We start from the raw sequence: 8,172 nt of genomic DNA on the forward strand, positions 1-8,172 counted from the left end.
TAGAATGTGTAAATGCTGTGCAAATCTGTATCCTGCTTTGTCCTCTTTTCTGGGGGATGTGTTTCCTCTTTGGTGGCAAATAATGAGGGCAGCCACTATCTCCTCCTTTGAATCATGAACTATTGGTAAAAAAATGGGTAACATTTTCTGATAATGCACTTCAATGCAGAAGTCATCCTTCTGCACTGCACTGCTTTGAGTGGGGTGTGCATCCAGATTATTATTAAAAGGTGTGCATTAAAAGCCTTTCTATGTAGAAAAGAATGCATTGTGTAATAAGATAAAATAAAACATTTTTAAAAAAATAACAATCCCAACGCAAAAATGCATCACAACTGAATGGCAACAGCAAGGCTATGTACACATTACCAACTTAAAACACAGCAAGGTTGTTTCCCCCCTCTAAATTTGGATTGAAGCTGTTTTGGGGGAAGCACATCAGAATGCAGCATTTCATAGGAAATGATAAGACAGATACAAGATGGAAATGGATTGTGGCCAATGCCATGCATCCCAAAGCAGCGGTGGGCACAGCCTAATACAAAAGCATCTGCACTGATATTCTGTTGGGACAAATCACACAAAAATTGTGTAATTCTAGTGGGATTGGAGCAAAATCTCATATGCTATAAAGAAAAGGCAAAGTCCAGAAAGGCGTAAAGACCACTTGCACAAGTGATATCTTTTGCATTTTCTGCATTAGTAATTGAACCCCTACATTTGCTAGAAGTTGATTTAAAATGGATTGCCTTCTAACCCCTGTTATTGGCATTCCCTCTTGTTATGTATTCAGAATGGCTGCAGTTCTCACTCTGGGACACCAGTATGCAAATGAAGGATGAGAGTTCCTTTCACCAATTGGGTAGTTAGTTGGAATTTGTTACTGTTACAAGTTATTGAGCATTATATAAGACAGCCAGCTTCAGTGTTGTTCAGAGAGACTTAGAGCAGTGCTAACTGCTGTAATAAAGAGCTGTTGCTTAAAAGAGCTGTGTCTGTCACCCATCTTTCCCACTATACAATACCTCTCTCTCTGCAAAAGGAGGGGTGCATCAAATTAACTTTGGTGACTAAGTGGTATATTAAAACAAACAAACAAACAAACAAACGAAAGAACGAAGAAATGAATATTTGGCTCTCCGTGCATATCTAACCTCTAGGTTAGATTATTGCAACGTGTTATACGTGGGGCTGTCTCTGAAGACAGTCTGGAAACCTCAGCTGGTGCAGAATTCAGTGGCTAGGTTGCTCACCAGGCATATAACACCAATCCTGGCCCAACTGCCCTGGCTGCCAATTACCGTAATTTCCGAGCCCAATTCAAAGTGCTGTATTTGACCTATAAAGCCTTAAACTGCATCACATACAGTCTCGGCAATTCACTCATAAATAATTTTTACATGGTTTTCATTGGTTCATTTGACTATGTCTGTTTTCCTCTGTATGGAACACCTGTATCATAAGTTGTATTATGAGCATGAGAAATGGAATATTCCCACCTGCTTCACCACCGCAGGAAAAAATTAACCCAGGTAAGCATTTGAACTGCATCAGTCAAAAACCTATGCAAAGGCCGAGAGAGAGAGAGAGGAAAATAGGAGCATTGACTCCCTACCACCTCCCAAATGAAAGCAGTGATTCATAAACGTTTCAGTATAGAAGCAAGTCAAATATGTCAAAAGTGCGCACACACATTCAGAGTGAAATATTTCTTGAGTTCAGTCAAGGAATTCAAAATTCTGAAAATCGCGTTTTCTGAAAATATTCTGGTCAACATTTGAAAAAACAACAACAACAACTTTACCCCCAATTCTTTACCCCCCAAATAAAAATAAGTTCAAACTTGAACTTGACAGTTTTTTATACTGAATTTTATAATTCAGACTTACTTGACTCTATCTGCATTTAAGTCTGAAATACACACTGCAATAAAACCCTATTATCTAAGCCCAAAGTGAATTAAAGTATGTTCCTTTGTCCTGACATAGACAGACCCTCCATCTGTCCCTATTTTCCAGGGACGTCACTGTTTTAGAGAAGCCATCCCAGTTTCTGATTTGATCCTGGAATGTCCCACTTTCCCTTAAGAAGTCCCTATTTTCATTGGAGAAATGTTTGAGGGTGTGGTAGGATGTCCCTATTTTCACTGGAGGGTATGAAGTTATCCGACCCTTGAGCCGTCTGAAGGCAATTCTTTATAGGGAAGATTTTTAATGTTTAATGTTTTATTATGTTTTTACATATGTTGGAAGCTGCTCAGTGAGGCTGGGGCAACCCAGTAAGATGTGTGGGGTATAAATAGTAAAATTATCACTATGGAATGGGGTGGTTCTATTTTCATCGGAGAACTGTTGAAGGGAATGCACAAAGAGGTGCTGAGTTTCAGAAGCAGACATTATTGCCACAATACCTGACTTCTCTGGACAGCTAAAAAGGTGTGCAGATGATATTGCATTAGCAGTTTATTGGCAAGGCGCATGGGATGTTGTTGTTCCCTGTAAGGTGGCCGCCCCATTTATGACTTCTCAGCACAATGCATTGATTCAGGAACTTCACCAAAGAGGCGTGAGTCATGCTGTAAGTTTCCCACCCAGTCCGGAGAAGAAGTCAGAGCCATAAAATATGCACTTGCGTGTGCCAATCCACTTGCAAAATTGCGCCTTGTATGCCTGGGATAAATCCTCACCCTTTCTGCTCTCATTCCTGCGGTAAAGTCTGGTGGCCACAAGATAAGTAGGATCGCTGGTCCAAAGTCTGCCCACAAAGAAGTCCATCCAGTGCATTGTGCATTGTGAATGTAACTGTGTTTGTTCAGTGACCAGTAAGCAGAGCTTTCTAAGCTAGATTTGAAGGCAGCTCGCAGCACACACGTTATCCAAAACAGGACTGCTACATAGAGCAAGAATTTGGATGGCTGTAATGCTGTTTGTGAAAGCGCTTTGGAAAAACAGTATTGTGCAACCAGCTGCTTTATTCCAAGCTAGACCATAGGATCGTCTATCTAGTTATATATAAGTGCTACAAAATGTTGATCATTATAATGATGGACCAATAAGGGCAAATACTCATAAACAACACACATATACAAAAACATGCATGCACATACCAAAAACCTCTCTTCTCTTTCCCATTCCCTCCAGCTTCCAGAAATCTCTTGGAAGTCCGCAAACAGGACATGAGAGCATTGCTTCCGTTTGCTTTGCTCAGTTTAACCCTCTCTTGCCTTACCAGCAACAGGTATCTGCCTTCAGACGATAGCTGTAATGAATGCTTACGTGGGAACAGAAGGAGCTGGCTACTTCGTTTGCAGTGTGTTTTCTTAACCTGAGTATATGTCATACATTTAAAGCACCTAATTTCCCACCCCCCAAAAAAAGAATCCTGGGAAATGTAGTTTGTTAAAGGTGCTGAGAGTTGTAGCTCTGTGAAGGGTAAACGGCAATTCTCAAGGATTCTTTGAGGGATGTTGGGTGCTTGACTTTTATTCTTTATTTATTACATTTAAATGTCACCCTTTTCTTCCAAGGAATTCAAGATGGTGTACCCGGTTCTCCTCCCCATTTCATCCTCACAACAACTATGTGAGGTAGGTCACGCTAAGAGATTGTGACTTGTCCAAAGTCGCCCAATGAGCTTCATGGCCGAGTGAGGATTCGAACTCTGGTCTCCCAGGTCCTAGTCCAATGATCTTACCCCTATGCCACACTGGTTCTCATGAGGCCCTTCTTTGTGTGCCCCCTCCACGAGAGGTCCAGAACTTGGCAACATGAGAACGGGCTTTTCTGTGGTGGCTCCCCATTTGTGCAATGCTCTCCCCATGAAGGCTCACCTGGTACCATCATTGCATATCTTTAGGTGCCAGGCAAAAACTTTCTTCTATCACCAGGCCTTTTGCCTTTAACTATTTATGGTCTTTTAGAAGTAGTTGGGGTGTTTTTAATCTATTTCTTTTTCCTCTTGGATTTCATGTATCTATGTTGGGTTTAATACATGTTTCATTGGTTGATTGTAAGTTGCTTTGGGTCACCCTGGGCATTTTAAAGTGACATTATTATTATTATTATTATTATTATTATTATTATTATTATTCGTCCAGGAATAATAAAATTAGTTGGCTTTGACGGTCAGTGGCTCTGCATTTACCTACTTCAGTCGTACCTCAGAAGTCGAAAGGAATCTGTTCTGGAAGTCCATTCGACTTTCAAAACATTCAGAAACCAAGGTGTGGCTTCTGATTGGCTGCAGGAAGCACCTGCAGCCAATCGGAAGCTGCAGAAGACATTCAGGTTCCAAAGAAGGTTCGCAAACCGGAACACTCACATCCGGGTTTGCGGCATTCAGGAGTCAAAATGTTCGACTCACAAAGCTTTCAGGATCCAAGATACGACTGTATTGGTCTCCCTGCCTTCCACTCTAGCCAGTCTAGGCTGCTTGGCAGGTGACTTGCTCACAGCTTGTAAGGCAGGGCTTGAATAAAGTTTGTTCGGATCCAAGTCTACCAGTTCCCAATCCATTATTACTGGCTTGCTACTCCTGACCTCCCTTCTACTGATCTTCAGGTTCTTTGATGCGATAAGCCTTGTGGGCCGCTGCTTATGTGGGCTTACCCAAAAGCCTGTCCTGGGAAGGATTCATTCCTGGAAGAAAGAGCTGCGAGAAATCCGTGGTGCAAAAAGGGCTTTCTGTCTCTGCTGTATCCTGCTGAGTAACCCTGGCTTCACATCCATACATGGGGAAGAAGGGGATGAGAGACTGCTTCCCTCTCTGTCATGCCTCTTCCTCACTTTGTAAATAACATTCTAGCTAATGCTGGTATGTAGGAAAATCTCTCAGCTGATTAATGCCTTGCTCACTCTTCTGTCAGCACATCCTGCAAACAGAGGCGCAGTTCAGAGGTCTAAAGTCTACTACGCCAGCTGCCTTGCAAGTTGCCATTTCGAGGCAAAAATGGTCGAAAGATCCTTGTGGCATCTTAAAGACCAACCAAAGCTATTATGGCACCAGCTTTTGCAGACTCTTCGGATTCATGACATGAAATCTTATCAGGCAGGTTTACTTTATTCATTCCGTTCCATTTATGACTTGCTTCCTACAAAACATCTCAGAGCGAGGTTTTGATAAAAAACATCAAAAAAAAATAAAGACACAATTAAAGCAGTTGCATTTATAAAAACGATTTTGAATCCAATATTGATACCGACCAGGCTAAAAAAAACCTCCACTCTGATTAGACAATGGAGAAAATAGGAGGTGGGAGTTGAATGGCAATGAGATGCAAAAATTACAGTCCGTAATTAATAAAGCTTTAAATAGATGTTAGATGGGCACATCTTTTGCATTTACAAATTGGTTAAAGGTTAATTTAATATCTATTTAAGCTAATTATCACTGACAGTAATTTTTGCATCTCATTGCCGCTCAACTCCCACCTTACAATTTTCTGCTTCTTATGCCTGCCAAAGATGGGTGCTTCCAGATTGTGACTTGATATTGTGACTGCACAGTCACTGATATGCCACCAAACAGGTGACACACAGTGCCAGCACCATTGCTGATTTATATAGATATAGGTGCACATTTAGAAATAGTTACTATAACTGAAATAGAAATGCAGTCCTTCTTACCATAGTGGAGCAGACTGTGACTAGGTAACTTGTGCCTCTGCTCACGCTACTTAGGCTGCTGAGCAAGGCACCAACTCCCTCTTCTTATGATTCTTTAGCCTTAAACGAGACAGCCCTTCAAATAGAGGACTCCAAGTAGCAGGGAGAGTACTCTGCACCACCCTTGTGATAGCAGAATGCATGCAAGAGCCAGTGTGGTGTAGTGGTTAAGAGCGGTAGTCTCGTAATCTGGGGAACCGGGTTCGATTCCCCGCTCCTCCACATGCAGCTGCTGGGTGATCTTGGGCTAGTCACACTTCTCTGAAGTCTCTCAGCCCCACTCACCTCACAGAGTGTGTGTTGTGGGGGAGGAAGGGAAAGGAGAATGTTAGCCGCTTTGAGACTCCTTCGGATAGTGATAAAGCGGGATATCAAATCCAAACTCTTCTTCTTCTTCTTCTTCTTCTTTCCATGTGGAAGGTCCCATGTTCAAGCGTGGGCACGTCCCACAAAAGGGCTTTGTGTTAGCAGGCTGGGGAAATACCTCTGACAACCCGAGACCTTCCAGAGCCAGTGGCAGCCAAAATAGGGAGCATTGTCACAAGTGAGTCAGTGCCCTGACTCATAAGGCAACTTCGAGTACTCATTGTTGAGAAGATAAAAATGGGAGGGCCTCTTCTGAGGAGGGTTGGCTACAAATGCTCAGAACATCCTTTTGTTATTGGACTGTAACTCCCAGAAACCCCAGCCAGCCCCTTCCAGATGTTTTGGAACATAACCACCATGGCTGGTGGAATTTGTGGGCTGAAACATCTGGTGGGCACCAGGTTGGCAAAGAATGCTATGAGAAAATTGACAGAACATAGGAAAGTAGGAATGGGAAATTCCTCTCCAGCAACTCTCCAGAGTCTTTTCCCATCACCTGTTATCTATTTTAGCTAGAGATGCCAGAAATTGAAACTGTGGCCTTTTGCGCACAGAGCACATGCTCCACCAATGAACTACGGCCACTTCCCCAAATCCAATCCATAGCTAGTTTAAACCTCAAGTATTCCTTCTTCCTCCCAGATGCCTCTCTGGCAAGGAACAAAGAAACAACAGCAGCAAAAAGATTTCAGTGGAATCCCCAGAGCAGAGCAGTGGAACCCCATAACACCTCCCAGAACAGAACGGTGTAAAAGTCTGGCCTGAAGGCTGCCTTTACTCACTGTTACTCACTTCCTGAATGACTCACTCATGAAAATGACTCTTTTCCTTTTTCTGCCAAGTCCTGAGTTCAGACTCATTCACAAATCCATCTTCCCCCTTTTCAGCAATGTAAATAATGGCTGAGCAAACATTTTTCTGAGGAGATTAGATAGATGATGATAGAGATAGATAGATAGATAGATAGATAGATAGATAGATAGATAGATGATAGATAGATAGATAGATAGATAGATAGATAGATAGATAGATAGATAAGCTGGCTAGGAAAAAGAGATTCCCTGTGAATTTCTTTGCCAAGTTATGGGCATGGAGCACAGAAAAATGTTTCAGACCCTTGTAAGAGAGGCAAAGCCTGCTGGTTTCCTGGAATGACAGAAATGACTCTTTCATTGGTGGTTATTGAGAGAAACCATTGAGTGTGCAGGGCTTAGGGTGCTTCTAGGTAGGGATGAAATATTGTAAACAGGTTGTTGAGATATCACACAGGGGTCATGTGCAACAGGTTTTCTTTAAACTTACCAGATATTCCTCAGAAAGTGTAAATCCAGATCACAGAATTAACACTCATCCGAAAGGACTCACAGTCTGCCAAAGCCCCCCAATTCACAGGATTCCAAGAAAGAAAAAAAGATATATTTCATCTTTTCTGCAGCAAACATCAGAAAATTCAACATTCGCATTTGGCCAAAGTTCTGCATACATAGCGCTTCATTTCTGAACCTGAACTATGCACTTGCCCTTAGTTTTCCATATTGGAAAAGCCTAGAGTCTAGGGTGGCAAAAAAATTAATTGCTGACGTGTGTACATTATATCTGTCTATCGGTGTCCTTCAACTCTGGGATGTTGTTGGAGTACAGCTGCTTTCATCCCCTGCCAGCTTAAGCACAGGACAAGTGGAAGTGTGGACAAGGCCGAAATCATAGAATCGTAGAGTTGGAAAAGACCCTGAGGGTCATTTAGTCCAACCCCCGACCTTCAAGGAAACCCAAGGCAGCATTCACGGCTCCCTCTCTCACCCATCCAGTTCCATCCTCTCAACAACCCTGTGAGGTAGATTTAGCTGAGAGATTTGCCACAGTCCAGATATGCAAGCTTCGTGGCTGAGTCAGTATTTAAACTTGGGTCTTCCCAGTCCTTATTCTGCACTCTAACTGCAATCAATCAATATGAAAACCTACCTGGGACTGGCATATCTGAGGTAGCTCTAGCCTAGTCCATTCTTTGATGGACTATCGATGGCCACTTAAAGGTAAAGGTAAAAGTACCCCTGCCCATATGGGCCAGTCTTGCCAGACTCTAGGGTTGTGCGCTCATCTCACTCTATAGGCCGGGAGCCAGCGCTGTCCGCAGACACTTCCA

Source organism: Podarcis erhardii (genome assembly GCF_964252035.2).
Source record: "Podarcis erhardii genome assembly, chromosome: 6".
In the NCBI taxonomy this organism is placed as follows: Eukaryota; Metazoa; Chordata; class Lepidosauria; order Squamata; family Lacertidae; genus Podarcis; species Podarcis erhardii.